At 41.3% G+C, this 26,746-nt stretch overlaps 1 protein-coding gene across 2 annotated transcripts in view; it reads left to right on the forward strand.

The window, feature by feature from the left end:
- Nucleotides 1-26,746, forward strand: part of HDAC8 (histone deacetylase 8) — a 238,911-nt gene that overhangs the window by 174,787 nt on the left and 37,378 nt on the right. The window lies entirely within an intron of this gene.

Raw genomic sequence — 26,746 nt, forward strand, 5'->3', positions numbered from 1 at the left:
GATTTTTTACACAAAGGGTACCATAACATGTATATCACTTTGCAATCTACTTTTTTCATTCAATGTTGTTTTGAGATCTATTCACATAGATCTAGTTGAGTCCATTTAACTGCTCTATAGTATCTCATTGTATGGTTATTCTGTTTTATTTATTCACTCACATCTGAATAGACATTTGGATCAGTCCTGATTTTTTGCCACTGAATTCAGTCAGTTGCAGTAAACATTCTTATACTTGTCTCCTTGGGCACATGAGCAAGTTTCTGTAGAGCACAGAGTTGTAAATGGAATTGCTGGATCATAGGATCTATCAGTTTTCAATTTTTCTAAACACTGCAGACTGGCAAAGGCAATAGAGTACAATGAGTAAGAGCAAGACCTGGGGTCCGAGTAGGCTCTATTACTTCCTAAACTGTGTGACTGTGAATAATTCTTTGTGCCTCAGTTTCCCTATCTGTACAATAAGGAGAATAGTACATACCTCATAGAGTTGTCGTGTGTGTTAAATTTAAGGTGCTTTAGTGACTAAAAAAAGGTAACCTAGTATTCTTTTTTACTATTTTTATCACATATTTTCTCAAATGTGAGAGTAGATCTTTTGTAAATTATAGATACACGAATAGAAAAAAAATACTAGAAGGACATTCATTAAAATGATAACTGATGTTAGAAATATGTGATCTTTTTTTCTTTGTGCTTTTTTGTATCTTCCAAGTTTTCTACAAATGAAAAGTTGTACCTTTGAGATTAGAAAACAAAATCACAGTAAATGCAATTTTTAATGAAAATAAAGGAATTGACATTTTTAAAAAATAGAAGAATTTCTCTTCTGGTGAACAGGGGCACTGCAAGAATAGTGAAAGAGGCCTCAAGGAGTAGCTTTGTAAATGTTTAGAAACAATCTAAATGCTAATCAATAGAGGCTTGGTCATTATGAAATGATCTCCAAGCTAATATGGTTAAATAAAAAAAAGACAAGTTCAGGCTAATGTATCAAGTATGCTACCATGTGTGTTTGTGTGTGTGTGTGTTAGTTCTTAGTCGTGTCCGACTCTTTGCAACTCCATAGACTACCACTGTACTGTGTTAAAATTATATTTTTATGCTCACATATGCAGTCTATCTTTTGAAAGCATCACAAGAACACTGGTAAGGTAACTGGGTGTCTAAGACATGGCAGAGACTTGTTCTTTTAGGAAATACCTTTTCCTACCTTTGGAACTTTTTACCATATGCATCTATCACATACTTAGATTTTTTTTAATAAAAAAATTTAAGTAGCTTATGCTTGAATTTAATGGGATTTTCACAATTATTGTCAATATCTCCTCAGCTGCCTTTAATCTAGCTTCCAAAGTTAAGGGGAAGAGGCTAGATCAGAGCCCTGACTTGCCCTGACATCTAGTTTTAGAGCCTGTACTCATACTAGCTATGCTGCTGCCCTACTCCCAATACAAACATTGTCCTGTTATCCAGGCACCAAAAAGTGGAAAGTGGTTCTTGGAGAGCATAACAGATTGAGTAGAGGCGTCGGTACATGTGTGTTTGTGCAACTGTAAACAATTATGCAAAAAATGTAAGGTGGAGAATGGTAGGAGAGGTAGCTAGAGGCCAGACTCTGACGCTAGTGTTTTATGAATCATGCTAAGACACTTAGACCTTCCTCTCATGGATGTGGTGACACTAAAGAGTTTACAGTAAGGGAGTAGTAACAAGATCCAATATTTTAGAGTTTACATGGGTTGCTGTACAAAGGATTACTTTGAGAGATAGGAAGAGAAGCTGAAATGCTAAAAGATGATGAAGGCCTGAGTTAAAAGTATAATCTAGGGGAGAATGGATATAGTAGATATAGTACATATATGGCTGAGTCCCTTTGCTGTCCATCTGAAACTATCACAACATTGTTAATTGGCTATACTCTAATACAAAATAAAAAATTTTGATAAGGACCTGTGATTTATCCCTACATGTGTATCCCACAGCACATGTTAAAGTATCTTGAACATAATGGATAACATTCAATAAAAATGTGAATTTTTTTTTTAAGTGTGAGGTAGGATTTGAACTCTGGCCTGCCTGACTCCAAAGATCAACTATTATTTCTCCATATGACACACTGCTTGAAGAAATGAACAACTGAGTTTTGTTCATTTTTGGCTTTCCCCACACTAACACCAGAAGTATTACCAAAAGATACTTCTTCACTTATCTTGAAACAAAAAGAAAAAGGCCCCCTCTTCAGAAATGCTATAGATTCACAAAAACAATTCCTTTTAGAGGAGGAAACCTTGAAATACATGCTGTCACCTTTCTGGTTTGGCTATTTTCATTAATTACTCTTGCTTACAACCTCTTGGGAAAATAGGAAGTTTGCATCTCTCCTTGTTCTTTAAATATTTTTATCTTTACTATTAGTATAAACTGCCCAGATATTGATACTTTTAGAGAAGGATATCATCCATGAATTTCCAATTTCAAAAAAAAAAGTAGAATAATTTTGAAATTAACATATTTTAATATGTTAACATTGTAATTTACATATTTTAATCTTTGATGATTCAATAGACAATTCATGAATCCAGAGTGTCTCAGGGTCAGAGCTAAAAACATCATTATCAGTAATTCCCTTGTGGTCTAGCAGTTAGGACTCTCACTGCTAAGGACCCAGTTTCAATCCCTAGTCAGGGAACTAAAACCCCACAAGCCTTGAAGCACAGCCAGAAACAATAACAACAACAAAAGCATTATTATCATGAGCTCCTAATAGAAGGGGCAGGGTTTACTCATGCTGTATCTATCCTCAGTGCCTAGTACATAGCAGAACTTCATTGAATGAATGGATGGGTGGATGGAGGATAGATGGTAAAGAACTGTAGCAGTAGAGTGGATCGATTCTTCTGAGACTATAACTTTCCTAGTGCCATCTTGCGTGTTTTGCTTTTGCTTCTTTCTCCTATAAGTAGAATATGGAATAGCAAGGCTAAGAAGATTGGTCTATAGGAGCTTGGGGGATGGTAAAGGGAAGAAATCATTTAATGACCCTTAATTTTAAAAAAATGCCTTTATCAGTATACAATTCTCATTCCACACAATTCTGGTATTTAGTATATTCACAAAATTGTACAATCATTGCCACTGTCTAATTCCAGAACATTTTTGTCCCTTCTAAAAGAAATCCCATACCAACTAGCAGTCAATCTCCATTGCTCTTCTCACAACCTAGTGACAATCTATTTTCTATCTGTATAGATTTGCCTATTCTGGACAATTCATATAAATGAAATTCTATAATATGTGGTCTTTTATCACTGGCTTCCTTCACTTAGCATACTGTTTTCAAGGGTCATCACACTGCAGCATGTATCAGATCAGTACTTCCTTTCTTTTTATTACCATATAGGAGCTTTCTGAGCCAGTAATTTGTGGTTTAGGTTATCATAGCATTTGGTACATTTTGAACAAGTGAAGGAATTCATCTGAAACTGAAGAGAAGCCAGCATGAACACAAGCCAGAATGAATGAGATTACGGCCATCCTCATCCTTGGCAGTGAGTGGCACAATTATGCTGAGCCAAAGATCTGTCTTAATAGGATGGCAGGCCCAAGTTATGTGTTGTGACCTCCTGTTGGCACTGGTCTAGTCTGGGAAGGGCTCATGGGTGCTGGTGTAATGAGATGAGGCAAGTGCCTCATAGCTTATGTTTCTGGCTTGGGCAGAGCTTGGGTGCAATTCCTCATCTTCAAACATCTGAAAAAAGTATGTAGGGGATCTCCTGGTTCCATTTGTTCTGTTTGCCAGTGGGCAGAGTATACTGCACTGTGCAGACAGGTTAGACAGTTTATTGTAGGCTGATGAAAGCAGATTAAAAAACCATCAGCTTGGTGGGAAACTAGCTCAGAATCCAATCCAAATGTCAGATGAAATATTTACACAGCTAGGAGATAAACCAAAGGAAACAGTGTGCCCTTTGTGTGTGCCTCTGAGTGTGCAGGCACACAGAGCTGCTGACCATTTGTCAACTTCCAAGATTTATTCTGCTGCTCCTGGCAAGGGACAGCCTAATGATTTAATAGCTTGTCAACACCTACACAGAGAAACAAGGACTGGCACTTCCTTATTTCTTATTTTCTTTGCTCTAAATAGGAATTCCTATTCTAAGTCACTGGAACCTGGAAATCAGACTGTTAGGTTTCTCTTGAGTTGAGTGCACAGTTCCTGAATCTGAGCATGATGAATGTTATAACTTTCCTATTATACAAACACAGGGTTGCTACCCTTTCAGAAGAACCTATTGAGTTCATGTCCTAAAGCCTGAGTGCTACAGACCGTTGCCATGAGCCAATTTCAAATGGAGTGAAACTGTTTTGTTTCTGTCCCATGAACCTCTTGAGTTGAATGCCTGCTTGAGCAATCCAGTGCCTAGTTGCCACATTTACATTTGAGATGGGGAAGTTATTTAGAGGATTTAGTGTGGAAGAAGACTGGACTTCTTGTGCAGAGTATTATTCTCTAGGCATCCTTTGGCAATTGTAAGTTCCCTGTAAGCAGGAACCATGTCCTCTTCAGCTCAACAAATCCCACAGTGCCAAGTATAGCATCTGACACACAGTCATGCTACGTGACTGATTTTCAGACAATTCAATCATGATCTAGTGAATAGAATGATGATTGAACCAGACACTTACATTTTCTATTAGAATACAACCTTGAGTTCACTGGGTTTTTAATCCCAAAGAAATATAGTATAGTGAATTGGTATAAAATTTTACTTCTCAAATTTTAATATACTGGTGAATTACCTAGGGCTTTTTAAAATGCAAATTTTGATTCAGTAAATCCAGAGTACAGCCTGAGATTGTGCCTTTCTTGCAAGCTCCAAGGTGATACAATGCTGCCTGTCTAGAAATCACACTTTGAGTAGAAAGGATCTAGAGCTAACCACTAGAATATAGTAATCACTAGCACATGGTAACCACTAGCACCTGAAATGTGGCTAGTACAAATTGAAATGAGCTATAAGTGTAAAATGCACAGCAGATTTCAAAGACTTAGTAAGAAATAATGTAAAATATCTCATTAATAATTTTATATTGATTGTATATTAAAATGATTGTATTTTAATATATAGAGTTAAATGTTTTTAAAATTACTTTCACCTGTTTCTTTTTACTTGTTTAATGTGACTACTCAAAAAAATTTTAATTATGTATACTACATATGTGGCTCACATTCAGTTCAGTTCAATCACTCAGTCCTGTTCGACTCTTTGCGACCCCATGAACCGCAGAATGCCAGGTCTGCCTGTCCATCACCAACTCCCGGAGTCCATCCAAACCCATGTCCATTGTGTCGGTGATGCCATCCAACCATCTCATCCTCTGTCGTCCCCTTCTCCTCCTCCCCCCAATCCCTCCCAGCATCAGAGTCTTTTCCAACGAGTCAGCTCTTTGCATCAGGTGACCAAAGTATTGGAGTTTCAGCTTCAACATCAGTCCTTCCAATGAACACCCAGGACTGATCTAACTTAGGATGGACTGGTTGGGTCTCCTTTCAGTCCAAGGAACTCTCAAGAGTCTTCTCCAACACCACAGTTCAAAAGCATCAATTCTTCAGTGCTCAGCTTTCTTTATAGTCGAACTCTCACATCCATTCAGGACTACTGGAAAAACCATAGCTTTGACTAGATGGACCTTTGTTGACAAAGTAATGTCTCTGCTTTTTAATAAGCTGTCTATGTTGGTCACAGCTTTTCTTCCAAGGAACAAGCATCTTTTAGTTTCATGGTTGAGTCACCATCTGCAGTGATTTTGGAGCCCAAGAAAATAAAGTCTGTCATTGTTTCCATTTTTCCACATCTAGTTGCCATGAAGTGATGCGACCAGATGCTCTGCTCTTAGTTTTTTGAATGTTGCATTTTAAGCCAGCTTTTTCACTGTCCTCTTTCACTTTTATCAAGAGGCTCTTTAGTTCCTCTTCACTTTCTTCCATAAGGGTGGTGAAATCTGTATATCTGAGGTTATTGATATTTCTCCCGGAAATCTTGATTCCAGCCTGTGCTTCATCCAGCCTGGCATTTCACATGATATACCCTGCATATAAGTTAAATAAGCAGGGTGACAATATACAGCCTTGACATACTCCTTTCTCGATTTTTAACCGGTCCGTTGTTCCATGTCCAGTTCTAACTGTTGCTTCTTGATCTGCTTACAGATTTCTCAGGAGGCAGATCAGGTGGTCTGGTATTCCTATCTCTTGAAGAATTTTCCACAGTTTGTTGTGATCCACAAAGTCACAGGCTTTAGCATAGTCAATGAAGCAGAAGTAGATGTTTTTCTGGAACTCTCTTGCTTTTTCAATGATCCAACTGATGTTGGCAGTTTGATATCTGGTTCCTCTGCCTTTTCTAAAACCAGCTTTAACATCTGGATGTTCTTGGTTCACATACTGTTGATGCCTAGCTTGGAGAATTTTGAGCATCACTTTGCTAGCATGTGAAATGAGTACAATTACACAGTAATTTGAACATTCTTTAGCATTACCTTTCTTTGGAATTGGAATGAAAACTGACCTTTTCCAGTCCTGTGGCCACCGCTGAGTTTTCCAAATTTGCTGGCATATTGAGTGCAGCACTTTAACAGTATCACCTTTTAGGATTTTAACTAGCTCAGCTGGAATTCCTTCACCTCCACTAGCTTTGTTCGTAGTGATGCTTCCTAATGCCCACTTGACTTCACATGCCAGGATGTCTGGCTCTATGTGCGTGATCACACCATCATGGTTATCTGGGTCATTAAGATCTTTTTTGTATAGTTCTTCTGTGTATTCTTTCCACCTCTTAATATCTTCTGCTTCTTTTAGGTCCATACCGTTTCTGTCCTTCATTGTGCCCATCTTTGCATGAAATGTTCCCTTGGTATCTCTAATTTTCTTGAAGAGATCTATCTAGTCTTTCCTATTCTATTGTTTTTCTCTATTTCTTTGCATTGTTCATTTAGGAAGGTTTTGTTTTGTTTTTTTTTTTTAATCTCTCCTTGCTATTCTTTCTAACTCTGATTTCAGATGGATATATCTCTCCTTTTCTCCTTTGCTTTTTGCTTATCTTTTTTTCTCAGTTATTTGTATGACCTCCTCAGATAGCCATTTTGCCTTTGCATTTTTTATTCTTGGGAGTGGTTTGGATTACCACTTTCTGTACAGTGTTATAAACCTCTATCCATAGTTCTTCAGGCACTCTATCAGATCTAATCCCTTGAATCTATTTGTCACTTCCATTGTATCATTGTAAGGGATTTGATTTAGGTCATACATGAATGGCCTAGTGGTTTTCCCTACTTCCATTTAAGTCTGAATTTTGCAATAAGGAATTCATGATCTGAGCCACTGTCAGTTCCCAGTCATGTTTTTGCGGACTGCACAGAGCTTCTCCATCTTTGGCTGAAAAGAACATAATCAGTCTGATTTCGGTATAGACCATCTGGTGATGTCCATGTGTAAAGTCAGTCATCTCCTGTGTTGTTGGAAGAGGGTGTTTGCTATGACCAACCAGTGTGTTCTCTTGGCAAAACTCTGTTAGCCTTTGTCCTGCTTCATTTTGTACTCCAAGGCCAAACTTGCCTGTTACTCCAGGTGTCTCTTGACTTCCTACTTTTGCATTCCAGTCCCCTATGATGAAAAGGACAGCTTTTTTTTTTAGTGTTAGTTCTAGAAGGTCTTGTAGGGCTTCATAGAACCATTCAACTTCAGCTTCTTCAGCATAACTGGTTGGGGCATAGACTTGCATTACTGTAATATTGAATGGTTCAGAAACATACAGAGATCATTCTGTCATTTTTGAGATTGCACCCATGTACTGCATTTCAGACTCTCTTGTTGACTATGAGAGCTACTCCATTTCTTCTAAAGGAGTCTTGCCCACAGTAGTAGATATAATGGTCATCTGAATTAAATTTGCCCATTCAGGTCCTTTTTAGTTTACTGATTCCAAAAATGCCAATGTTCACACATGACATCTCCTGTTTGACCACTTCCAATTTACCTTGATTCATGGACCTAGCAACCATTATCTGATCGCTAAGCTAACCAAGTAGAGACTTCAGTGGCCACACTTGACAAAGAATACAGACTATATAGAAGTGTTGCAGAATAGTCACTAAACAAACACTACCAGCATTAACATCAAACCCTAGGGAGGGAGGAATCTGATATCCAGAGTTGACTCATTATATAATTTTATTTTGTTAAATTTTATTTTATATTGGACTGGAGTTTATTAACAATATTGTGTTAGTTTCAGGTGTACAGTAAGTTATTTAGTTGTACATATACATGTATTGATTGTTTTTCAAATTCTTTTCCCACCATTATATAATTTTAAATGTCTACTTTTCAGGAAAAATTACAAAAATTACAAAGAAATGAGAAAGTATGGTCAATATACTGGAAAACATTAATCTATATAAACCGTCCCTGAGGACATCTAGATGTTAGACATCTAGATGTTGACAAGGACTTAAAATCAGCTATTTTAAATATGCACAAAGAATTAAAGGAAAATATGAGAAAAGTTTCTCACCAAATAAAGAATGTCAATAAGATAACAAAATGTATACAGTAAAATAAAATAGAATACATAAACTCTGGAGTCTGAAAGTAAAATAATTGAAATGAAAAATTCACTAGAAGTGCTCAACTGTGAATTTGAACAAGCAGAAAAAAAGAAACTTAAAAATAGATCAATTGATATATAGTCTAAGCAGTAGAAAGTAAAAATAATGAAAAACGAACAGAGCTTCAGAGACATGTGTGACAATATCAAATGTACCAACATACATATAATGTGAGTCCCAAAAGGAGGAGAGAGAGAAAAAGGAGGAAAAAGAGTATTTGAACAAATAATAGGGGCTTCCCTGATAGTCCAGTGGTTAGGAATCCATCTTGCAATGCAAGGGACACTGGTTTGATCCCTGGTCCAGGAAGATGCCACATGTTGCGGAGCAACTAAACCTATGCACCATAACTACTGAGCCAGCTCTGGAACCTGCAAGGCACAGTTACTGAAGCCCATGCACCCAGAGCCTGTGCTCCACAGCAAGAGAAGCCACCACAGTGAGAAGCCCATACACCACAATGAAGAGTAGCCTCTGCTAGCCACAGCTAGAGAAAGCCCACATGAAGCAACAAAGACCCACTACAGTCAATAGATAAATAAATCTTTTTAAAAATTAGTCATAACAATGCAGTCTAAAAAAACAAAAAAGAATGGCTCAAAATGTACCAAATTTGATGAGACATTGATCTATACATCCAAGAAGCTCAAAAAACTCAAAACAGGATAAAACAAAAAGATCCACACTGAGATATATCATAAACTGCCAAAAAACAAAGAATTTGAAAGCAGCAAGAGAAAACTCATCATGTACAAGGAATCCTCAATAATATTAATAACTGACTTTTGATCAGAAACTATAGAAACCAGATATTCATAGTGCTGAAAGCAAAGTCAACCAAAAATTCAAAAACTGGCAAAACTATTCATCAAAAATGAAGGGGAAACTGCAGTCACAAATAAACACTGAGAGAATTTAATATTATAAGAAATATTAAAGGGGATCTTTAAGGCTGAAATGAAAGGATGCTGCTGCTGCTAAGTCACTTCAGTCATGTCTGACTCTGTGCGACCCCATAGACGGCAGCCCACCAGGCTCCCCCGTCCCTGGGATTCTCCAGGCAAGAACACTGGAGTGGGTTGCCATTTCCTTCTCCAATGCAGGAAAGTGAAAAGTGAAAGTGAAGTCACTCAGTCGTGCCCGACTCTTAGTGACCCCATGGACTGTAGCCTACCAGGCTCCTCCGTCCATGGGATTTTCCAGGCAAGAGTACTGGAGTGGGTTGCCATACTAGACAGTAATTTGAATCTATATAAAGAAATAAAGACCACCAGTACGAGTCACTACATAGGTACATATAAAAGTAGAACGTATTTTTCTCTGTAACTTATTTTCTCCTACGCACTTTAAAAGACACCTGCATAAAGTAATAATTATAAGTCTTTGGTAAGTACACCATATATAAAGATGTAATTGGTATGACAATAAAAATGTCAAGGAGGGGTTCAGGAATAGAGCTATATAACAGCAAATTATTTGCATAATGTTGGAGTCAAATTGGTATTAATCCAAACTAGACTGTTAAAAGTTAGAATATTAATTGTAATTTACAGGTCAACCACTAAGAAAAAAAATACTTACACACATATATATTTATATGTAATACATTTAAATACATTCAAAGTAACAAGGGAATTTAAATGGTACACTGTGTGCATGCATGCTCAGCCACTTTAGTTGTGTCTGACTCTTTGTGACCCTATGGACTGTAGCCCCCACTACAGTCCATAGAGTCCCACTCCTCAGACCATGGCATTCTCCAGGCAAGAGTACTGGAGTGGGTTGCCATGCCAAATGATACACTAGATGATATCTAGTTAATTTTTAAAGGTGATAATGGAGGAATAGAGGAACAAAAAATTAAAAGATATAGAAAACAAAAAGCAATGTAGCATATATAAACCATGCTTCAACAGTAATGTATGTTAAATGTAATATATATGTCAATAAAGCAGAAATAGATGTTTTTCTGGAACTCTCTTGCATTTTCGATGATTCAGCGGATGCTGGCAATTTGATCTCTGGTTCCTCTGCCTTTCCTAAAACCAGCTTGAACGTCTGGAAGCTCCCGGTTCATGTATTGCTGAAGCCTGGCTTGGAGAATTTTAAGCATTACTTTACTAGCGTGTGAGATGAATGCAATTGTGTGATAGTTTGAGAATTCTTTGGCATTGCCTTTCTTTGGGGTTGGAATGAAAATGGACCTTTTCCAGTCCTGTGGCCACTGCTGAGTTTTCCAAATTTGCTGGCATATTGAGTGCAGCACTTTCACAGCATCATCTTTCAGGATTTGGAATAGCTCAACTGGAATTCCATTACCTCCACTAGCTTTGTTCGTAGTGATGCTTCCTAAGGCCCACTTGACTTCACATTCCAGGATGTCTGGCTCTAGGTCAGTGATCACACCATCGTGATTATCTTGGTCGTAAAGATCTTTTTTGTACAGTTCTTCTGTGTATTCTTGCCACCTCTTCTTGATATCTTCTGCTTCTCTTAGGTCCCTACCATTTCTGTCCTTTATCGAGCCCATCTTTGCATGAAATGTTCCCTTGGTATCTCTAATTTTCTTGAAGAGATCTCTAGTCTTTCCTATTCTATTGTTTTCCTCTATTTCTTTGCATTGATTGCTAAGGAAGCCTTTCTTATCTCTCCTTGCTATTCTTTGGAACTCTGCATTCAAATGGGTATTCCTTTGCTTTTTGCTTCCCTTCTTTTCACAGTTATTTTAAGGCCTCCTCAGACAGCCATTTTGCTTTTTTGCATTTCTTTTTCTTGGGGATGGTCTTGATTCCTGTCTCCTGTACAGTGTCACATACCTCCATCCACAGTAAATCAGACACTCTGTCTATCAGATCTAGTCCCTTAAATCTATTTATCACTTCCACTGTATAGTCATAAGGGATTTGATTTAGGTCATACCTGAATGGTCTAGTGGTTTTCTCCACTTTCTTCAATTTCATTCTGAATTGGCAATAAGGAGTTCATGATCCGAGCCACAGTCAGCCCCCGGTCTTGTTTTTGCTGACTGTATAGAGCTTCTCCATCTTTGGCTGCAAAGAATATAATCAATCTAATTTCAGTATCGACCATCTGGTGATGTTCATGTGTCCACAGTCTTCTGTTGTGTTGTTGGAAGAGGGTGTTTGCTATGACCAGTGCGTTCTCTTGGCAGAACTCTATTAGCCTTTGCGCTGCTTCATTTTGTACTCCAAGGCCAAACTTGCCTGTTACTCCAGGTGTTTCTTGACTTCCTACTTTTGTATTCCAGTCCCCTATGATGAAAAGGACATCTTTTTTGGGTGTTAGTTCTAGAAGGTCTTGTAGGTCTTCATAGAACTGTTCAACTTCAGCTTCTTCAGCATTACTGGTTGGGGCATAGACTTGGATTACCATAATATTGAATGGTTTGCCTTGGAAATGAACAGAGATCATTCTGTCATTTTTGAGATTGCATCCAAGTACTGCATTTCAGACTTTTTTTTTGACTATGATGGTTACTCCATTTCTTCTAAGGGACTCCTGCCCATAGTAGTAGATATAATGGTCATCTGAGTTAAATTCACCCATTCCAGTCCATTTTACTTCGCTGATTCCTAGAATGTCAACGTTCACTCTTGCCATCTCCTCTTTGACCACTTCCAATTTGCCTTGATTCATGGACCTAACATTCCAGGTTCCTATGCAATATTGCTCTTTACAGCATTGGACCTTGCTTCTATCATCAGTCACATCCACAACTGGGTATTGTTTTTGCTTTGGCTCCATCCCTTCATTCTTTCTGGAGTTCTTTCTCCGCTGATCTCCAGTAGCATATTGGGCACCTACCGACATGGGGAGTTCCTCTTTCAGTATCCTATCATTTTGCCTTTTCATACTGTTCGTGGGGTTCTCAAGGCAAAATTACTGAAGTGGTTTGCCATTCCTTTCTCCAGTGGACCACATTCTGTCAGACCTCTCCACCACGACCGGGCCGTCTTGGGTGGCCCCACACGGCATGGCTTAGTTTCACTGAGTTAGACAAGGCTGTGTTCCATGTGATCAGATTGGCTAGTTGTCTGTGATTGTAGTTTCAGTCTGTCTGCCCTCTGATCCCGTCTCTCAGTACCTACCGTCTTACTTGGGTTTCTCTTGCCTTGGATGTGGGGTCTCCCTTCATGGCCGCGCCAGCAAAGTGCAGCCGCTGCTCCTTACTTCAGACACAGGGTAGCTCCTCTGGGCCACCGCCCCTGCCCGTGGGCACTGGGTAGCTTCTCTTGGCCTTGCTCGTGCACCGTCACAGCCCATTCAGTTCAGTTCATTCGCTCAGTCGTGTCTGACTCTTTGTGACCCCATGAATCGCAGCATGCCAGGCCTCCCTGTCCATCACCGACTCCCAGAGTTTACCCAAACTCATGTCCATCGAGTCCGTGATTCCATCCAGCCATCTCATCCTGTCTTCCCCTTCTCCTCCTGCCCCCAGTCCCTCCCAGCATCAGGGTCTTTTCCAATGAGTCAACTCTTGCATGAGGTGGCCAAAGTATTGGAGTTTCGGCTTCAACATCAGTCCTTCCAATGAACACCCAGGACTGATCTCCTTTAGGATGGACTGGTTGGATCTATGGGAATGTGAAATGGTGCAGCTACTTTGGAGAATGGTCTGGCAGTTCTTCAAAAAGTTAATAGAGGTACAAAATGACCCAGAAATTCCTTCTGCTCCTAGATATATAACCACATGAAGTGAAGTCACTCAGTCATGTCCGACTCTTTGCGACCCCATAGACTGTAGCCCACCAGGCTCCTCCGTCCATGGGATTCTCTAGGCAAGAATACTGGAGTGGGTTTCCATTTCCTTCTCCAAAATTACAGATTGTCTGTTGGACATTTCTACCTGAAAAACTTGAATTCCTTCTCCAGGTATATAACCACATATGTTCATATAAAAACTTATACAGAAAATTTCATAGCAGCATTATTCATAGCAACCAAAAAAGTAGAAACAACCCAAATATTCATCAACTGTTGACTGGATAAACAAAATCTAGTATATCTATGCAATGAAATATTATTCAGTCATAGAAAGGAATGAAGTACTGATACATGCTACAACATGGATGAATCTTAAAAACATTATGCTAAGTGAAAGAAACGAGGCACAAAAGACTACATAGTATATGATTCTACTTATGTTAAATGTCCAGAAGAGGCAAATCCATAAGAAAAGAAAGGAAATTAGTGTTTGCTAGGGGGCTAGAGGGTGGGGAAATTAATGCTTAGTATGTATGGTTTTGGGTTTTTTTTTTTTTTTTCTGGAGTGATGATAATGTTCTGGAATTAGTAGTGATGGTTGCACAACCTTGTAAATATACTACTCATGTATGCTAAAAGGGTGAATCCTCAAGGGAAAAAAACAGCGGGATAGATTTGGTCCATTGGCCATAGTTGGTCAATCTCTGGTTTGACAGTTGTTTTTAGAGTTGCATAGACCAGAGACAGAATCCTAATTTTCAATTTATTCGCTCTGTGACCCATGACAAATTACTTAACAGCTATAATCCTCACTTTTCTTTATATGATGGTGATATGTAGAGTAACTCCCTTGTACTGTATGAGGATAAAGTTAGATCAAATATAAATTCCACAAAGGCACTCTTTTCCCAGAGCCTAGAACTAACATGTATTCAATGTACATGAATAAATAAGTAAAACATTTAGCAGTTACTGTCTCACAGTAATAAATATTAATAATAGCAAACCCTTGTATACCATTTATTCTATGCCAGGTACTAGTCTAAATGCTTTGCAGAACTTTATCTCATTTCAATACCTAGTGTTATCATCCCCATTTTCCAGATGAGAAAACTGAGGCACAGATAGTGTAGATAACCTGCCCAAAATCACTCAGCTATGAAGTGATAGAGTCAAAAATTAAAACCCAAGTGGTCCAGTCCAGAGTCCATGCAAAAAATGTTGAGTGTGAATATGATTATAATCATCATCAGTTTAACATATATCCAAGTATACCAATTTCATTTCTCTCTTTGATATCTGAACACACACTAGCACCTCTACTTCCTAGCACTTGATTTAGGGTGAAGATGCTTCCCAAGTCTTCAATGTTCTGCTAGGGGGCATGTTCATCTTTTTATCTGCCCTTCATTCATTTAGTAAGCATGTATAGGGTCCCTACTGGGCTTCCCAAGTAGCTCAGTGGGTAAAGAATCCACCTGCAATGCAGGAGACACAGGAGACAAGAGTTCAATCCTTGGGTCAGAAAAAGCCCCTGGAGGAGGTTGTGGCAACCCACTCCAGTATTCTTGCCTGGAGAATTCCATGGACTGAGGAGCATGGTGTGATATCATCCATAGGGTCACAAAGAGTTGAACATGACTGAAGCGACTGAGCATACACATTTGCAGGGTCCCTACTATGTTCTAGGCCCTATGCCATATAAACATAAAAAGATAGACTCTCTGTCCTCAAAGAGCTCAAAGTCTAGTCAGGAAGAGAATCATAATCAAGATGATAAGGGTGTAGTAGGGCTATGTGGAAGTGGAGAAGACCAAGGGCAGAGTGTGGAGGTGAGGGGAAGGAAGGACCTATGAGAGTTTCCTGGAGGAAGTTTTACCTAGAGAGGAAAGTGGGGTAATCAGGAATAGGACGGGACCATCAAGTCAAGAATGAGGTTAAAGTGTATACAGAGGCCAAGACACCCAGGAGCTCTTGGTGAAACCCAGCAGGCAGAGTCCAACATGACCAAAAGCCAGGCTGCAGGGGGAACCTAGAAAAGCTCATAAGGGCCTAGGTGCCATGCAGGCTTGGTCTTGAGCAAGTACCTAGCATTGTCAGCAAATACCTGACATTATTTTCTATGCCGGCACTTATCACCATCTGACCTATCATACCTTTGCTGTTTATTTACTGTCTGTCTCTTCCCACTGGAATGTGAGCTCCCTGAGGGCAGGGACTTGGCTTTGTTCACTTTTGTTTTCTGCTGCATCTCCTTTACTACCACAGACACATGTTTGTATTGCCTGGCTATTGTAGGCATGAAATAAATATTTTCAAATAAATTAATGAGTGAAATAAAATAAAGAAACTCATGACCTAGGGGCTCTAGGGAAGACAAAGAGCATTACAATACAGACTTGACATCTAAGAGCTTACAGACCAGAGGGGACCTAACAGGTGGACATGGGTCCCTATTACAGTCTGCCTCCTCTCTTCCTACACTTCCTCCCTTCTCTCCCAGAACTTTCAGATTGTCCCCTGACCATTCATATTCCCTTCCCCTCACACATTTCTCCACCCCAGCCAGGACTTCATGCTCCCTGACAGTGGCCCATGCTCCAATCTGCCTACCCTCCTGGCTCTGCCCGTCCCATATCTCAGTCCTGAGAGCCGCCTGCCTCTGCTAAGTGTTGTTAGCATGATCAAACTAATTTTCACTGATGTATGAATCACTGTCAGAGCAGTCTAGGTTATATGACCTTTTAAACTTTTTTGTTATGGAAACTTTCAAACATATACATAGCAGACAGAAGAGTACAGTAAAAACCCATGTACCCATCACCCAGCTTTAACAATTACCAACATTCTGCCATATTTCTTCTAGTCCTCATTTTTTCTTGAAGTATTTGAAAGCAAATTCCAGAGACCATACCATTCCACAGTTGAAAGTGAAAGTGAAATTCGCTCGATCGTTTCCGATTCTTTGCGACCCCATGGACTATACAGTCCATGGAATTCTCTAGGCCAGAATACTGGAATGGTTAGCCTTTCCCTTCTCCAGGGGATCTTCCAAATCTAGGGATTGAACCCAGGTCTCCCACATTGCAGGCGGATTCTTTACCAACTGAGCCACAAGGGAAGCCCAAGAATACTGGAGTGGGTAGCCTATCCCTTCTCCAGGGGATCTTCCCGACCCAGAGATCAAACTGGGGTGTCCTGCATTGCAGGTGGATTCTTTACCAACTGAGCTATGAGAGATTCCACAGTTGCTGGCCTGTAAATATTTCAGTACGTTTCTCCAACAGATAAGGACCTTTTCTTAAATAACTACAATACCATTATCAAAACTGACGAATTAATGACTCCTTAATACCAGACACTATTAAGTTTTACCCAATTGTCTCAAAAATATCTTTCTGCATGAACTTGTTCAAACCAGGATCCAAACACAATTCACACATTAGGCATGTACTTTTTAGGCTTAAGGCCACGAGGTAAAGTTTCAAGCCTCACGGAAAAATGGAGACTAATCAGCTCAAAGCATATCTAAACATTCCAAATTCTCTAACCCTAGAACCTCAGTGTGACCTCTCTCTGGCTAGAGAAAGGAGCTAGCCATCCAAACCTCTCATCAAAGCTTTTCTTTTTTTGATAAGGGATAGAAAGAGTGTTGCCTCAGGGTGGGACAGGGAGGGGAGAACCAGAGAAATGTGTTGCAACTAGCTTTCTGGTCTGCCTCCTATCCAGAGCACCCCCATCCCAATCCTGGCGGACCTCTGAAATATTTGGTTCATCCGTGTAAAAGTAATCGTAATTGCAGTCATTCCTGAGAGCTGCTTACCATTATGCCTAATTATAGTACAGCACAATAATCATATGTGTATCATTAAAGATGTGTCAGATTGACTTTGTCATGAGTTTTATTTGATTTCAATATGAAACTGCTTCAGTACACACAGCTTCAGAGCTTGTTGCTCCTGCTCCCAACCAGGGAGCAGGGGACCAGCTGTTGGAAAGCCAGCAGCTGAGCATCCCTTCCCGTCCTGTCCAGTCCCTCCCATCCGGTCCCATTCAGTCCTGTCCACTTCTGTGTGCTCTGACTGCTGCAGCTTAGGCCGGAGGTGCCCACCTGCCTGCCCTTCCTTTCTTCCTCTCCACGGGCTGCACATCTGGGCTCAAGGCAGAATGATTCACTTATAAACAGAAACAACCAAAACAACAGAACCCCGCAGGCTCTGCCAGCATCAACTGCTGTTTCCCCGATCCACAGGGATCTCAATCAAGCTTCTTTTGACTCACTCCATGCAACATCTTCATTATTCTCCCCATTGGCAGGGGTAGGGTGGGGAATGTGAGATGAGCTGATGTGTCCAAAGTCATCGAGTTCATCATTAGCAGAACCAGAAGGAGAATCAGAGGCTGTGGCTGCTGAGCCAGAGCTTCTGTAGGAACCAAGTCTGGGTCAGGCTCCATCCATTAGGCCTTCCTCTCTAGTAATAGATACGTTTTCAAATATACAAGATGATGCTGTCTGTGCTACTGGGCAACTTCCTGAGAAGCAGGTACATGAGAGTTGAGGGGTAGGAGTGGAGGGCAGCACTTTTCCAGCTCACATTTACAAGTTGTGGGAACCAAGCTGATAGCCAGGACCAGGCCTTGCCTCATTGGTGCATTGTCAGGCTGCCTCTTCCAGCAGGTTTCTTGCTGCTTGCCAGCACTGAGGCAGTCGCTAATCAGGTAAACCAGTGTGGAAGAATCATGTCCACCATGTCAAATCATTGCCTAATGAGCCTTCCCTTTGGGTCCCGTGCAGACCTGATGAATGAGGCTGGCGCTCGTATGCCCAAATGCTCATTCATTCAGCTGGCCTTGAGTGAGGCCCATCTTTGTGCTTGCTCTGTGCTAAGTAAAGCTACCATCTGGTTCTTGCTCCTGAGAGCTACACTCCTGGATGAATGGGGAAGAAAGTTATGTAAACAAATATGTCAGAGTAGGACTTAGGGCTATAAAAGACCTTGTGAAGGTACAGATGAGGGAGCAAGGATCTCGCTTTGGGGGAGTCAGCAAAAACTTCAAAGAGGTTACATTGGAGCTAGGTCTTGAAAGATGAGTAAGAATGGTCTCAGCTGAGAAGGGAGGGCTGGGTGAAAATTCTTTGCACAAGGAATGGTAAGCAGAAAGGCCAGGAGGTGTGACAGAGCGTGAAGGAACCCAGGACCCTTTTGCAGATGTAGGCTACATAACTTTCCATTAAAGTATCTCAAGGGCTTAATAATTTAGACTTAGACTTCCAGGTAAACTATCACTCCAGTGTACTGATTTTCCATGGCATTTGCTCCCCCTCCTCATCACTTTTGGGCCAGCCTTTTGGCCTTTCTGCAGTCTCTCTGCACTTAACTCAAAAGCTGGTGCTGAAATATGCCATTTCATTTGTTTATTCTAAATTTTGCACCAATCACATTGACCCACTGAATGGTTTAGGTATGTGTTCTAGGTTTCTTGGAGCAGAAAAAGGAGGCATTTTTTTTTCCCCTAGAGTCAATCCCAAGGAAGCAGAGCCCACTTGCCATGGGTAGCAATGGCACAAAATCCCTGGAGACGCATGAATTCCGTGTGCTAGGCCTCTGCTGCCCTGTGTCTGTTCTCAACCAAATGGCCTGTTTGCTTAGCTGCTGACTGTTGTCTTCATTTGAGGGACATTAAAACACTTGGTTTGAGCAAGGCAAGGTAATGAATTGTTCTTGTGTGGACTCTTAAACTATTAGCGTACTTGCCTTGGTACAGCATTACTAATCTGCTGACAAGCATTAACCATTTCTAAAGCATTGAGGGGCCCACGAGTTAGAATTTTTGTAATGAAAATGCCCCTCCCCCATTTATCTAGCCTCTAGAGCTTTTCACAACATTTCTTTCATTGATCTTCATAAGTAGTCCTTCAAAGTTGGGAGGGTGGAGGTCTGTGTCCCTATTTTACCAACTTGGAGATTGAACCTTGAGGAGTTAAATGATTCCAAGTGGTTCTAATATTATTGGAAAGCAAGCCTCTAGTCATGATCATGGTGTCGGGAGCTTTCCTACTACTCCAAGATCTGCTGCTGAGCCATCCCCCCATCACCAACATGGTAGGGGTTACAGGGGGAATGTGGGCAGAGGCATTACTCCCACATTTACAGGACAGCGGGCCGTGGTCACTCACACTGTCTACATGCTCGCTGCACCGTTCACTGCACACTCGCCTTAAGATGGACCTCCAGATGTTTGCCATGTTAGCACCAAGAGAGTACAATAGATAAAGAATAATAAAGAGTAACTTCAGGAAGCAAATACCCCTCCAAGATGTAAGTCATTTACTCCCTTCTTACCAGCAGGATCAGGTTCAACCTGCATAAATCTATTTTAGCGTACTTTAATTGCTTATAAACTAAATGTTTCCTGGATATGCTACCGACCATGAATAATTAGAATCATTTCAGTGACTGGGTTTTGGAAAGTGAACGGGAGAGCAGACAAAAAGGGGCTGCTCAGAAGGGAGAGTCATTTGTTAAAGCCTGAGTGGGAACATTGTCTCCACCGTCTCCAGTTTTGTTTTTTCATGATGTGACTAGAGCTGCCTGTTTTTCAGCTACTCTGGCTGCCCTTCATTTTTTTATGCATCTCTCAAGTAACACTAGCTGCTGACAATAACGAGGCCCAAGTGGCCCCATGCCAGAGTCATTCATTCACTCAGCCAAGATGGATGGAGCACCTACTATGTGCCAGGCCCAAACCAAATCTCAAGGCTAAGGAAAAAAATAACACCCAGTTCCCAACTTTGAGGAGACCATGGCCTGGTGGGGGAGATGGACACATAGACAGACAATTATGCTATAATGTGACAAATGCTAGAATAGACACCTGACAGCGAGCTGTGGGAACGCAGAGGAGGAACTTACTCCATCAGAGGGAGTTGAGGCCAGCGTAGCTGAGAAGCAACATTTAGCAGGGGCACAAGGGAAGCAGAAGGGTCGACTAGATAAAGAGGAGCAGGGAGAGATGTTCCAGTGCAGTGTGGCTACAGTGTAGGGGGCAGAGCCTGGCCCGTAATGTGAGATAAGACTGGAGGGGTCAGCTAGGCCAGACTGTGAAGACCTTTGTGTGTCCTGCTTGAGAGTTTGAACTGGGTACTGCAGTCAGTGGGGAGCCAACCATGATTTTTAAGTAGGGGGGACAACATGATCAGATCTGAATTTTGGATGGAAAACTCAGGGAAGGAGGGGAAACAGGGAAATCAGTTAGAGGCTGACTCAGAGAGCAGAGCTTTGCTTTGTCTTCCCTCTGGACGCCAGGAGCTCTTGCCTGCATGCCTACTACAGCACTTACCACAGAGCATTAGAACTACTTGTTTGCACATCTGCCTCCCCATCCACTCCTTGAGGGCAGGGTCTGAGTCTCAGTTATCACTTTACCCCCAGAGCCTGGTGCACAGGAGTCCTTGGGAGACATTGGTATCAAGTGAATGAGGGAACCAAATGAATCAATAGGATCTAAGCTGAGCGACTAAGCACAGCAAAGCACACAGCAAGCAAGTTCAACTCTGATTTGTTCCCACGTAACCTCCGTGGTGGCTATATTAGAGAGAAATCCTACTGTTACAGAATATCAAGTCCATCCTTGACCTTTCCTCTGCCTCTGCCAATCCCATCAACCTAACAGTGTCCGTCACAAAGGAAGGATACACTATTTAGAGAAGACAAGAAAGTTGCTTACAAAGCTGTGCTGGTGCTGGTTATGACCCTATACTCTGTTCTTTCTCATAAATTAATTTTTGATGACTTGTTTAGAATATGTCTTCTTTGTCTTCATTCTGCTCTTTCTGCCTTTCTTATCTTCTCTCCCTTCCTATTTAAATCTTATTCATTCTTCAAGGTCAGTTCAGTTGCTTCCCATCACCACCCAGCCCCCACACTCAGAATTAAGAATTCCCACTTGAGTTCCTGTAGCTCCAGAGAAATGACTCACCTATAATGTTCATCTCGTCATAGTTCTTCCTGCACCTCTCCACCTTTTGTACTAAACTATAGGCTCCTCAAGGCCAGGGATGATCTGCTTCATCATTACTTCCCTAGCACCTCCCACCCAGCATCTTGCCCCAGCAGATACCTAGTAAGTGTTTTCAAATAACACCTCAAGCATATTGTGTGCTATTTGGCTGTCCCCTTAGAGTTAATGCCAGTCCTGAGAGTACCCTACACCTCTATCTTCTTGCAGCCAGCGAGATATGATTTTATTCATCTGACAAATGGCAAAGAAGAAAAATCATTGTTCATCAAACATTGGGAATATCTCCCAGACATAGAGATTCCCTAATCTCTATCCCCTTATCCAATATCATTTTGGGTATTTTGAAAGCACAGAATCCAGTGCTTCTAACAAAACATAAGCATACTGACCCATTTAGGGTCATAACTTCACATCTTTGCTGAGGAGCTTATTGTATAATAGGTCTCACCTATGATGCTAAGTGAAGAAAAAGAGAAAATGAACATTCTCTTTGGAAGGACATACTGAATTAGCTCAACTTGGAACACAGTAAGCATCCAGAACCAAGAATTCAAGTTTTTCAGGTAGAAATGTCCAACAGACAATTATAAACTCATCAATGGCCAAGGATAAACAATGAACCTAGAAATGCAGGATCTCTGCACAAAAGTGATTAAAACCATAGCAGAGAGTGTAAATTCTTGCAGAGAGGGAGAGCTGAGAGTACACCTACATTTTAAGAGACAGGTGAAGGAAGACAGTCCAGGGAAGGAGACTGACAAGGAACAAAGAGAAGAGTTGTGATGAGAGAGAAGATACCACCATAGATGAGACAGTGGTTGATGACAGGTGCTGGAGAGAGATCAAACAAAGTGACTGATCACTGAAAAGAAGACATTAGGTTAGGTAATTAGGGGATCACTCTTAGTCAGGGGCTTCTCTGATGGCTCAATGGTAGAGAATCTGCCTGCCATTGGAGGAAACTAAGAGACATGGGTTTGATCCCTGGGTCGGGAAGATTCCCTGGAGAAGGGCATGGCAACCCACTCCAGTTTTCTTGTCTGGGAAATCCCATGGACAGAGGGGTCTGGCAGGCTACAGTCCAGTGGGTCGCAAAGGGTGGGACACAACTGAGCAACTAAACAGCTTAGTGTCCTAAGGCATGTGTGCTAAGTCGCTTCAGTCACTTCCACCTCTTTGCAACCCTATGAACTGTAGGCCACTAGGCTCCCCTGTCCATGGGGTTTCCCAGGCAAGAATACTGGAGTGGGTTGCCATGCCCTCCTCCAGGGTATCTTCCAAACCCAGGGATTGAACCGGAGTCTCTTAGTCTCCTCCACTGGCAGGCAGGTTCTTTACCACTAGTGCCACCTGTGAAGCCCCTAAGTGTCCAGGGGCACCCCTGGGAAGCCCCTAAGTGTCCTAAGGCAGGACTAGCAAATATTGGCTACATAAGACTACATCCCTCCAGCCCCCATCCTGCCTACCAGGTATTCCTATGGATTACATGACAAACTGGTTTGGGCACATTTTCCTGCTGAACCTAGATATAACCTCAGAATCCTTCTCAACACAGTACCCCAAGCAGCTACTGTCAGTCAATCAGAGTTGCCAACAAGCTAAAATCTCTTTGCCATCCTTCTAGAAAACTGTTCAATGGAGGTATGGGGAAGAAGTGCGTTGAAGTGTCTGAGAAATGAAGAGGTCAAGATGGTGAAGAAAAAAGATCTTAAGAAGTTTAGCAGTGAAGGAACAGAGAGGGCAGTTGCTTGGAGTAGGGTAAAGGTCGAGCCAAGGCAGCATTTACAATCCTCCAGTAGAATCCATTTCCTTTCAGTCATCTTAGTACTTGGCCAACAGTAAGCCAGGTAAATCAATATCCCTATACTCTCCCTTCTTCCATCCCACCCTTGGCTGAAGGAAAAATTGATGTAAAAAAGCTTCATGTGTAGGCTTGTTTCCAAAATATTCATTTGATTAACAGAGACATATGGTATAACCAGAGTTGGCCCTGCATATATTTATGAAGGAAGAATTCTCTCTAATAGTGGAACTTTGAGGATCAACTGTAATGTGGGAAAGGTATTAGTCTTGGCCAGGGCCCTTCCCCCAAACCCCTGGAAACCACACCCTGAAGTGTCCTTGGCCTGCAGGGAGATCCCCTAGGGAAGTGGCAGCCACCCTGCCTTTGTTTCCTCTGCCACCTCCTCTGTACCTCTTTCCCTTCCTTGACAATTTAGCCCACACACACATTTTTATCTCCTCTCCTTTCTGTCGCTTCTGTCCCCTTGCCTCTTTCCTACCACTTCCAAGTTCTCATTCTCTTCTCATCTCTTCCATTTTTCTTAGTCTCATTCATATGCATCCTCTTCTTCTTGATCTGTCTACCCTCTTTCTAGCTTCAGAGTTTTGGACTACAGGGTAAGGTCTTCACAAGTTCACCCTCATTCAGTCTGAATGGACATTAGTAAAGAAATTCTGTTTTGCTACTGTCCATTATATGTAGAATTCCTGTTTCTTTGTACAGTTGGTAAAGCACAGTAAATAGTAATATCTAGCATTTAATGATAACAAACATTTACTGAGCACCTACTCTGCTCCAGGCACTGTTCTATGTACTTTCAGTTCAGTTCAGCACTCAGCCATGTCCGACTCTTTGTGACCCCATGGATTGCAGCACGCCAGCCTTCCCTGTCCATCACCAACTCCCTCAGCTTGCTCAAACTCATGTCATAGGGTCGGTGATGCCATCCAACCATCTCATCCTCTGTCGTCCCTTTCTCCTCCTGCCTTCAATCTTTCCCAGCATCAGGGGCTTTTCCAATGAGTCAGTTCTATGTGCTTTACATGGACTAACTTACTGTCACAACAGCTCTCAGGTACATTCTGTTATCCCCATTTTACAAAGAAAACCGGGGAACAGAGCAATTAAGTAACTTGCCTAAGGTCACACAGCTAGTAAATGTTGGAGAAGAGATTTAGAGCTTGTCCCCTATGATTCCAGAAATCATTCTTTAACTACTGTGCTTTTTGCTTCATGGTGTAATGGAAAACCCACTTGACTGAAAGTCTGAAGCCATGGGTTCAAGTTCACATCTCTTACTTTAACACTGTGATCTTGGACAAGTCATCTCAGTTGTCCAGCGCCCCACACGTGTGAGGACATTTTACTGTACTCTAGCCAATACCACACAGTTAGGCTTGGATTTAGTCCTCTGCCCTCCCTGTAATCATCTTTCTCTCTATTTAGATTTTCATCCCCTTGAGAGCAGTCACCAGACCTTATTCTTTTTTTATACTCAACCTCCCCTCCAAGAACCTAGAATAATTCTCAGTACCTAATAGAACATGTGTGCACGCATGCACACACACACACACACACACACTACTGTGGGTTAACTAACATAGGAATGTTAATGAATACACAGTACACTAAAGGGCTATATACGTGTGTATGTTCGTGAAGCCTAAGTACTTTAGCTAATGGAATAATACTATTTAATACTTGGCATATTCTTTGTTTAAATATAATCAGTGCTCACATAAGCTAACAGTTCCCAGGTTTACCTGATTATTTTGCTTGACAAAATTTTTTATACCAATAGTTAAAATACCATTAAAACTTCTTGATAATAAAACTATTTCAATGCCTTACTCATTCATTCACTTATTCATTCAAACAGTTCTTGGTACTGGTGTATGAGCCTCACCATGAAGCAGTTCTTAAGTAGAGACCTTGTTCAAGTTGTGAGATGAGCTCCACAGGTGGGATACCGATGTAGTCTAGATGGGGCACTGGTTTTCCATCCTCATGCAGACTCCACATATCATATCTTGTCTCTAGGAGCACACATCTCCCTGACCCCTCAGTTGTGCTCTGTACACTCCTAATTCCCCATTCCCCTGCCTACAAGCAATTGCCTTTGACATGCTGCTTCCTGCCAGTTCAGTCCAACAACTAATGGGGTTATTATTTTTGTTTGTGTTGTAAAGCCATGGCAATAAAATTTACTCCCAATAATACCACTGCAATTTTGTGTTCTTAAAATGTACCATAAATGATATATATATAATAACTGAATTTCCTGTAAACAGAAACTTTTTTCTGGGGAAAAGAGAGCTTTTTTTTGTTTCTATCATGGTTGGGGCCAGGTTCTTTGATGGAGTAATTGGTGACATAGGAAAATTTGAGAAGTGTCTTACAAGACCATGTTACAGTTCAAAGTGATGATGCTCTATCATTCTGGTTGTGATGAGTTCTTTTCCCAGGGTAAGTAAGGATAAGAAATGCTCTTCCTGGTCAGGGCCAACATCACAATCACCAGCACAAATTCCCCAGCTGATGAAAGAGCAAAGCCTCAGTGGTCTATAAAGAGAGATTAGCATCAACCATGGGCTTACCCTGATAGGATCAAGCCTAATTTATAGGAAAAGGTAAACCTTGAGTTAGCAACAAAATTTTTGAGAGCTTTTTGTAGTATTATAAAAAGGGGGCTGGCTTTTTTTTTTTTTTTTTTTTGGCTTTTTTATATTAACTAGGAGAGATAGATGCTAGTTTAGTCATAAGAGTCACATTGCTGGCGTGGCCAATGTATTCCTTTAGGCATCTTCCTTGTGCTGAAATTCATCCCTAAGGCTCTAAGAGATTTTACCTTACCATTCTCTTTCTTCTTCTCTGGTTGCTCTTTTTCTGCCTAGTTACTGGCTCTTTTTATCCCCTTACTGCCTTAGTGCTTAGCCATGACCTCACTTCCACACACCATCATCACATCTCCAGCTGCCTGCTGGACATAGTGACCCGTATATCCTACTGTCATCTCAAGCCCACCAAACCCAAGCCCATCCACTTCCCTGAGCCAGGCTAGCTCTGCCTGCCACTTTATCCCAGATCTTCAGGGGTACTGATTCTCCCACTTGCCCAGACTCAAAATCTAGGAGTCAACTTTGACTTCTCCCCTGCTCTTTCCTCCACAACCAGTCAATTACCAAAGTCCTCAGAAGTCTACCTTCACAATGTCTCTTCTATCCTCCCTGTCACCACAGCAATAACTCTTTCTCAAGCCCTTGCTATCTCCCTGTTGAACTATGGCAGTGACCTCCACACTGGTCACCCACCCCTTCATATACTACTCCTGGGTATCCTAAGGCACAGCTCCAGTCCTGATATACCTGTCACATCAAGTCCTGTCTCTCAACCTCGGGTTGAAGGCTTCCCATGCTCTCTCTCCTTCTGCAGCTTTAGCCAACTCCCCAGACTTGCCCTGCTTCCACTAACTAACCCTCCACCCAATCCCATCCCTGCCTATTTGCAATCACCCCATCCTTCAAGACTCTGATTCTCCCTACTGGA

The sequence above is a fragment of the Bos indicus genome, chromosome X, assembly GCF_029378745.1.
Source record: "Bos indicus isolate NIAB-ARS_2022 breed Sahiwal x Tharparkar chromosome X, NIAB-ARS_B.indTharparkar_mat_pri_1.0, whole genome shotgun sequence".
Classification (NCBI taxonomy): Eukaryota; Metazoa; Chordata; class Mammalia; order Artiodactyla; family Bovidae; genus Bos; species Bos indicus.